Here is a 9,438-nt window from a genome sequence, read left to right on the forward strand (position 1 = left end):
CACTGGGTAGACCAATACAATGATTAGGATCCATGTATAATTAACAGAGTATATAAATATGCATGCAATACAACAATCAGATGAGCAACTGTGCCATAATATAAACAAATGCAATGGTATAGCATCTAGACATCAGTAAGAATATAAACTCAACAAAACGTTTATAATGTCAACTGCATCTATTTTCGGCAAACTGTGTAAATATTTCTATGAACATAACAAGATTCAACAACTGAGACATAAACTGAACAAGTTCCACAGACATGTGGACATAAAAGGAATAATGTGTCCCTGAACAAAGGTGGGGTCAAAATCAAAAGTAACAGTCAGTATCTGGTGTGGCCACCAGCTGCATTAAGTACTTGGTACCATTTGAAAGGAAACACTGAAGTTTGTGGAAATGTGAAAAGAATGTAGGAGAATTTAACACAATAGGTCTGGTAAAAGATAACACAAAGAAAAAAAACAACCGTTCTTTAGTATTTTTTTTGTACCATCATCTTTGAAATGCAAGAGAAAGGCCATAATGTATTATTCCAGCCCAGGTGCAATTTAGATTTTGGCCACTAGATGGCAGCAGTGCATGTGCAAAGTTTTAGACTGATCCAATGACCCATTGCATTTCTGTTAAAAATGTTGTATCAAGACCGCACAAATGTGCCTAATTTGTTTATTAATAACTTTCATGTTCAAAATTGTGCACTCTCCTCAAACAATAGCATGGTATTCTTTCACTGTAATAGCTACTGTAAATTGGACAGTGCAGCTAGATTAACAATAATTTAAGCTTTCTGCCAATATCAGATATGTCTTTGTCCTGGGAAATGTTCTTGTTACTTACAACCTCATGCTAATTGCGTTAGCCTACGTTAGCTCAACCATCCTGCAGGTGACCCAGAAATCCTGAAGAAGTTTCAAGTAATAGCACGAGGTGTTGTTCTATATGTATGGGAAGCGGCAAGACGATTATCACGGATCAGGCTAAGACCCAGATGCAGACTCAAGAGTCAGATAGTACGAGTCTCAGAGTTTATTATAGTACAAGAGGCAGGCAAAAGGTAAGTCAAGGCAGGCAAAGAGTCGTAATCAAAATCAGAGTCAGGCAGGTACAAGACATCAGGTACAGTGGTTCCTCCTTGGGGATCTTATCCCGATATCGGGATTCATTGTCAAGAGACCAGGGCGGGAAATTCAAAAACTGCAAGAATCTAATAATTTCAATTTCTCAAACAATCAACTATTTCTCACAATTTGAAAGATAAACATCTCCTAAATCCAACCACATTGTCCGATTTCAAAGAGGCTTTACGGCGAAAGCATAAAGTTAGGTTATGTTAGGAGAGTACATTGAAAATAGCTGTGTGTAATGTTTGTCAATTCAAAGACAGGCGTCACCATAAGCGGATAACCAGCTAGAATTATGCACCAACCTTTGACAATCTTCCTCAGATGACACTCCTAAGACATTATGTTACACAACACATGCATTTTTTGTTCCATCAAGTTCATATTTATATCCAAAAACAGTATTTTACCGAAGCGGTGAAAATCTGATTTTTTTTTTCTCTCAAATGCTTCCGGTGAACAACGTTACAAATCACAAAATTACTATTCGATAACATTGGTAAATTATATTATTGTCATTCAAATATTCATAGTTTAACATTTCGTAAATGCTACTGCAATGCCAGATTTCAAAATAACTTTACTGGGAAATCACAATTTGCAATAAACCGGGTGCTGTGCTAAGAACAATAGGCTAGGCTATACAGGTTAGCACCATCTTGTACCCATGTAATATCAAAATTACTATTGTCAATATTCCCTTACCTTTGATTCTCTTCATCCATTGGCAATTCCACGCATCCCAGGTCCACTGCAAATGTGGTTTCTTTCAACAAAGTTCATAATTGATGTCCAAATAACTCCAAGTTGTTCCATGTTGTTAGCGCTTCGGTAGGCTACTAAAAAGTAGCGGGGGGGGGGGAGTCACGGCGAAAAGTAAAAAAAATTATCTATTTACATTGTTCAAACATGTCAAACATTGTTTAGCATCAATCTTTAGAGCCATTTTTAACGTGAAACATCAGTAATGTTTCAACCCGACCTCTCCTGTGTCTTGAAAAACGTCTTTGAAAAATGTATCGCATCACATGATTGGCAGGTGCAGCCAATAATGAAGTGACGACATCCCAGGGAGGTCAACTTCTCTTCCTTGCCATCCGGTCTCTGTTCATCATAGACGCTTCAAACAACTTTATAAAGATCGTTGACATCTAGTGGAAGCCGTAGGAGTTGCGAAATGAATCCTTTCTCACTATGGTATCTATAAAACAATGACACTAAATAGTACAGTCACAAAATTCAAAAAATTTTTGATCTATTTTTCACAGGTTTTTGCCTGCAATATGAGTTTTGTTATACTTACAGACACCATTCAAACTGTTTTAGAAAATTCAGAGTGTTTTCTATCCGAATGTGTTAATAATATGCATATCCTAGCTTCTGAGTTGGTGTAGGAGGCAGTTACAAATGGGCACATATTTTTTTCAAAATTTCTCAATACTGCCCCCGAGCCCCAACAGGTTAAAAGTTGCGAGCTTACACCGCGGGACATAGCCTCTCTAGGATATGTGGTACGTAACAGCCAGTGTAATCCCGTGGCGAGTTATTCAAAAACCTAAAAAATGCAAAAACTTCAATTTTTCAAACATATGACTATTTTACACCATTTTAAAGACAAGACTCTCGTTAATCTAACCACACTGTCCGATTTCAAAAAGGCTTTACAACGAAAGCAAAACATTAGATTATGTCAGCAGAGTACCCAGCCAGAAATAATCAGACACCCATTTTTCAAGCTAGCATATAATGTCACATAAACCCAAACCACAGCTAAATGCAGCACTAACCTTTGATGATCTTCATCAGATGACAACCCTAGGACATTATGTTATACAATACATGCATGTTTTGTTCAATCAAGTTCATATTTATATCCAAAAACAGCATTTTACAGTAGCGGTGAAATTCAGATTTTTTTCTTCTCTGAAATGCTTCCGGTGAACAACGTTACAAATTACAAAATTGCTATTCGAAAACATTGGTAAATTATAATATTGTCATTCAAATATTCATAGTTTAACATTTCGTAAATGCTACTGCATTGCCAGATTTCAAAATAACTTTACTGGGAAATCACAATTTGCAATAAACCGGGTGCTGTGCTAAGAACAATAGGCTAGGCTATACAGGTTAGCACCATCTTGTAACCATGTAATATCAAAATTACTATTGTCAATAATCCCTTACCTTTGATTATCTTCATCCATTGGCACTTCCAGGAATCCCATATCCACAACAAATGTGGTTTCTTTCAACAAAGTTCATAATTGATGTCCAATTAACTCCAAGTTGTTAGCGCTTCGGTAGGCTACTAAAAAGTAGCGCGGGGGGGGGGGGGGGGGGGGAGTCACGGCGAAAAGTACAAAAAAAAATCTATTTACGTTCGTTCAAACATGTCAAACGTTGTTTAGCATCAATCTTTAGAGCCATTTTTAACGTGAAACATCAGTAATGTTTCAACCCGACCTCTCCTGTGTCTTGAAAAACGTATTTGAAAAATGTATCGCATCACATGATCGCGCAGGTGCAGCCAATAATGAAGTGACGACATCCCAGGGAGGTCAACTTCTCTTCCTTGTCATCCGGTCTCTGTTCATCATAGACGCTTCAAACAACTTTATAAAGATCGTTGACATCTAGTGGAAGCCGTAGGAAGTGCGAAATGAATCCTTTGTCACTGTGTTATCTATTAACAATGACTCAAAAAAAATAGTACAGCCACAAAATTATTATTTTTTCTCAGGTTTTTGCCTGCCATATGAGTTTTGTTATACTTACAGACACCATTCAAACAGTTTTAGGAAATTCAGAGTGTTTTCTATCCAAATCTGTTAATAATATGCATATCCTAGCTTCTGAGTTGGTGTAGGAGGCAGTTAAAAATGGGCACATATTTTTTTCAAAATTCTCAATACTGCCCCCTAGCCCCAACAGGTTAAAATCAATTTTTATGCCATTTTTCTCATAAAAAAGCGATAATATTCCGACCGGGAATCTGCGTTTAGGTAAACAGACGAAAGAAAATAAAGCATGGGGTCGACTCGGGCACGCGCCTAAGCCCATAGTACTCTGATCGGCCACTTGCCAAAAGCGATAATGTGTTTCAGCCAGAGGCTGCCTCGATATCGTTCAGCTTTTTCCCGGGCTCTGAGAGCCTATGGGAGCCATAGGAAGTGTCACGTTAGAGCAAAGATCCTCAGTCTTCAATAAAAAGAGCCAAGATGAAACACAACTTGTCAGACAGGCCACTTCCTGCATGGAATCTTCTCAGGTTTTGGCCTGCCATTTGAGTTCTGTTATACTCACAGACACCATTCAAACAGTTTTAGAAACTTTAGGGTGTTTTCTATCCAAAGCCAATAATTATATGCATATTCTAGTTACTGGGCAGGAGTAGTAACCAGATTAAAGGTGTATCAAACTCCATTCTGTGAATGATGCTGTGTCTGCATGTATGTATTACAATTATACACTTCAACAGTGTTTACTGCTCCTGGGACATCAATGATTACACATTGTAACTATGCAATAGACTCACAAAGCCCTGACCTCAATCCTATAGAACATTTGTGGGCAGAATTGGAGAAGCGCTTGCGAGCAAGGAGGCTTACAAACCTGACTCAGTTACACCAGCTCTGTCAGGAGGAGTGGGCCAAAATTCACCAAACTTACTATGGAAAGCTTGTGGAAGGCTACCTGAAATGTTTGACCCAAGTTAAACAATTTAAAGGCAATGCTACCAAATACTAATTGAGTGTATGCTGACTTCTGACCCACTGGGAATGTGATGAAAGAAATAAAAGCTGAAATAAATCATTCTCTCTACTATTAATCTGACATTTCACATTGTTAAAATAAAGTGGTGATCCTAACTGACCTAAGACAGGGAATTTTTACTAGGATTAAATGTCAGCAATTGTGAAAAACTGAGTTTAAATGTATTTGGCTAAGGTGTATGTAAACTTCCGAATTCAACTGTATATATCGATGGTTCGAATTCAGGCTGTGTCACATCCAACTGTGATTGGGAGTACCATAGGACGGCGCACAATTGGCCCAGCGGGTTTTGCCGGGGTATGCCTTCATTGGCCGGGGTAGGCTGGATCTGGGGTAGGCTGGTGCTGAAAATATAGCTACCAAGTTATGCAAGTGTTGCACACTAACAGATGGAGAAAACCTACACCAGTAGAGCAATTCATTTCAACAATAATCTTTATTTTAATTTGACTTTACAACCAACAGGAGCACTTAATTGGAGTCTATTTCTTTGGAGCCTAGACCTATATAAAATAACTTAACTGGTTGATGTAGGCTATAAGGCTTTAACAGGCCTACTTACATTTGCAACTGGTCAAAAATGTTGCATCCTACATAAAACAATCCTTTAAAGAAAAAAAGTTTTCAAACACTTGTTTTTCACAACTGTAGCAGGTGTAGCCTGTCATGCAAATGTTTCCTATTAGCAGGACAATATACTTTTTATTAACCAGCTACTGTTGGGAAAAATACCTCAACTTGCAATGTATTCGATGCTTAAGTACTCTAAAGTGTTGCATTTCTAACTTAAAACAGCAGTACAGTATTTATTCAGCAACATCTTTATGCTTTTGTTAATAAAATAAAATAACGAGAAAAAAGACATTCAAATGTGGATGTTTATATTAACTACATTTTAGTCGCACTTCCACCCAGCTCCACGACCACAGGTAAAACCTTGCTGAGATGATTAATGTATTTGTTGCCTTGTTGTATCATCAATTTCTCAAGCCGAACATCTTGATGGCCTTGACCAGTTTCTCTTTGAGCAAATTTCTCAAGGGCCACGGTTGATTCGTCTGTGATGACATTATTGAATGTATCTCCAGCTTTGATCCATGCCTGGGCCTGCAGGATGCGAAGTTCTTTGTTTTTCAGATGATTCATTAGGTCGAAACTACAGAACAGTACAAAACAAGCGAACACACATGGTTAATGTTCTGACCTTTTTTTTTTAAATGTGAAAATGTGCAGCATACAGTAAAGACCAGCAGTCAATTTATTTAAGCATTATTTTTAACATTAATAGGCCTACGTTAAAGTATCGTAGCCTACTGTACCTGTTCATTTTCCTGGGCTTTCGAGTTCGGCTTTAAACAGGCATCTGATGTTAGTGTTTGCGAATAGCACTGTCTGTGACCAAAATCCCCAAGTCTACCAGTATTTTTAAAATGTCTCCAGTAGATGTTCAATTCCTCCAGAAAGCCCATATCTGCTCACTTAAATGAATAGAGATCCTGATCATGGTACTACAGTATAATCAAAGTGAGGACAATCGGCAATCTGCTGTATACTTATAGCCTATTGTAACCTGAAAGGCTGTCACGTCCTGACCAGTAAAAGGGGTTATTTGTTATTGTAGTTTGGTCTGGGCGTGGCAGGGGGTGTGTGTTTTGGGGTTTTTGGGTTATGTTCTATGTTCTTCTATTTCTAGGTTTATTCTAGGGTATCTATTTCTATGTTGGTATTGTTTGGGGTTGGTCTCTAATTGGAGGCAGCTGAATCTTGTTGCCTCTGATTAGAGACCATATTTTAGTAGGGGTTTTTCTCATTGTGTTTGTGGGTGGTTATTTTCTGTTTAGTTCATGTTAACCTGACAGAACTGCTGGCTGTCGTTTTCTTGTTTTGTTTATAGTGTTTCAGTATAATAAATACAAATATGAGCACTCAACACGCTGCGCCTTGGTCTACTCCCTTCGACGGCCATTACAAAGGCACTCCTTTCCTTGCCAGGCCCAAAACTCCACCCTTAACACAGTTACCATTCAAAAACTAGCTGTTAATAATAAAGAAAATCACATTGCGAGCAAAGAGAACAGACGAAATGGACATCGTTTTCATCAAACCAGCTTGTTTCTATGGTGCTACCCGTTCCAGGGTTAGGACTGTAACCACCAGAGGACTTAAATGAGCCAGAGCTGAGAGGATCACCAAAACTAAAAGGTATTTTGGTTTCAGAGGTTTTTTTATTAAAAAAAGAGAAGGTGTATATAGCCTATCAATGTGTAGACATACTGTATAATAAAATCAATAATTGTGTACTAAAAACGTGAATGTGTTTTTGCAGAGCTTACAACCATGCCGACAACCAACCGTGGAGATCAGTGGACAAAGGGTTAGTTAAACTAAATTCTTAATGTGTACGCAGAATTTGTGAATTGGAGTCACTTTAAATTCATAATTGATCTACTGTTTCTATCATAGGCCACTGTAATCGATGGGGGCTCAGGGCGGTACCATTCTTCTCATCTGATGAAGGTGCTCATGGGTGAGATTCAAACTTTGAAGACCGAGATTGAGTCATTGAAGGCAGACCATCAGAAAGAGAAACATTCTCTGAGGGCAGAGATACGGGCAACCAGAGCCAGGTGGTATTGGCGGAGAGTCACTCCTCATTAGCAGCCTAGTCAGGCAGCATTGGAGGAAAGTCAGGTGGAGATGTGTAACCGAAGAGAGACACAACGAGTAGGCACAGAATACAAACTGGGATGGATCCCAAGGCAAATGTGGCTTACCAGTGAACCTCCGGGTGTTCATCATTAATACTGTCTCCCTTATGTAAGGAATTAGGCACTTTCCCATGTTTACTACAGTATGTACTGTATGCTATGTTTCGTTAATAAAATAATGATACAAATATTTCTGATTTCACAATTCTGATGTTTATTTAGTTATGGATCCATAACGAATTACTTGTTCAAATATGCCATGATATTCTTGACTGAATATAAGCAAGTGATGTCTGCTTTTTTAACTTTTTCTCGCTCACTCTAAGTTAAATGAAAACGAAATCTCCAAAATATCGTTACTTTTTAAACAAAGTGATTATTATTGTTCATTCATTTTGAATTATATAAAAGCCCCTTAGGATCTGTGACAATATGTAACGGAAAATGCCCCTTAGATGTTAATTTAGAGTCCTCCAATCCTCTAAATGTCATTAATTATCCTGTAGCCTACTCCCAACCATCACGTTGTACAGCGGCTTGCGAAAGTATTCACCCCCCTTGGCATTTTTGTTGCCAAAGTTTTGTTGCCTTACAACCTGGAATTATAATAGATTTTTGGGGGGTTTGTATCATTTGATTTACACAACATGCCTACAACTTTGAAGATGCTAAATATTTTTTATTGTGAAACAAACAAGAAATAAGACAAAAAAACTGAACTTGAGCGTGCATAACTATTCTCCCTCCTAATGTCAATTATTTTTAGAGCCACCTTTTGCAGCAATTACAGCTGCAAGTCTCTTGGGGTATGTCTCTATAAGCTTGGCATATCTAGCCACTGGGATCCATCATTCCTTCAATTCTGACCAGTGTCCCAGTCCCTGCCGATAAAAAAACATCCCCACAGCATGATGATGGGGTGTTCTTGTGGTCATGTGTGTTGGGTTTTTGCCAGACATAGCGTTTTCCTTGATGGCCAAAAAGCTACATTTCAGTCTCATTTGACCAGAGTACCATCTTCCAAATGTTTGGGGAGTCTCCCACATGCCTTTCGACAAACACCAAACGTGTTTAGTTATTTCTTTATTTTACTTCTCCGGGCTAGGGGGCAGTATTCGGAAGTTTGGATGAATGAGGTGCCCAAAGTAAACTGCCTCTTACTCAGGCCCAGAACCTAGGATATGCATATAATTGGTAGTATTGGATAGAAAACACACTGAAGTTTCCAATGTCTGTGAGTATAACAGAACTGATATGGCAGGCGAAAACCCGAGGACAATCCATCCAGAATTGTTTTTTACAGCTCACCACTGATTATAATGGCTGCGAATGGGAATATAAAAGGAAGACCTCCCAGATTGCAGTCCCTATGGCTTCCACTAGATGTCAGTCTTTAGAAAGAGTTTCAGGCTTGTTTTTTGAAAAAAAATTGCTAGAATTTGTTGTTTTTATAAGTGGCTCCCATTTTGGCTGTAGTGTTTGTTGCACGTTCCGGTGAGGGCGTGCACTTCGTTATTTATCTCCGGTAATGGTCTCCGGTATTCTCTGTCTTAAATTTTATCATTTATTTACATATTATGGTACCTGAGGATTGATTAGGAACATTGTTTGATATGTTTGGAAGAAGTTTATTGGTAACTTACGGGATTCATTTGTATGCATTTTGAATGAGGGAAACTGGTGGATTACCGAGTCAAGCGCGCCAATGAAACTTACTTTTTTGGGATATAAAGGACTTTATCGAACAAAAGGACAATTTGCTATGTAGCTGGGGCCCTTGTGATTGCAACCAGATGAAGATCTTCAAAGGTAAGTGATTCATTTTATT

Source organism: Salmo salar, chromosome 11 (genome assembly GCF_965601325.2).
Source record: "Salmo salar chromosome 11, fSalSal1, whole genome shotgun sequence".
NCBI lineage: Eukaryota > Metazoa > Chordata > Actinopteri > Salmoniformes > Salmonidae > Salmo > Salmo salar.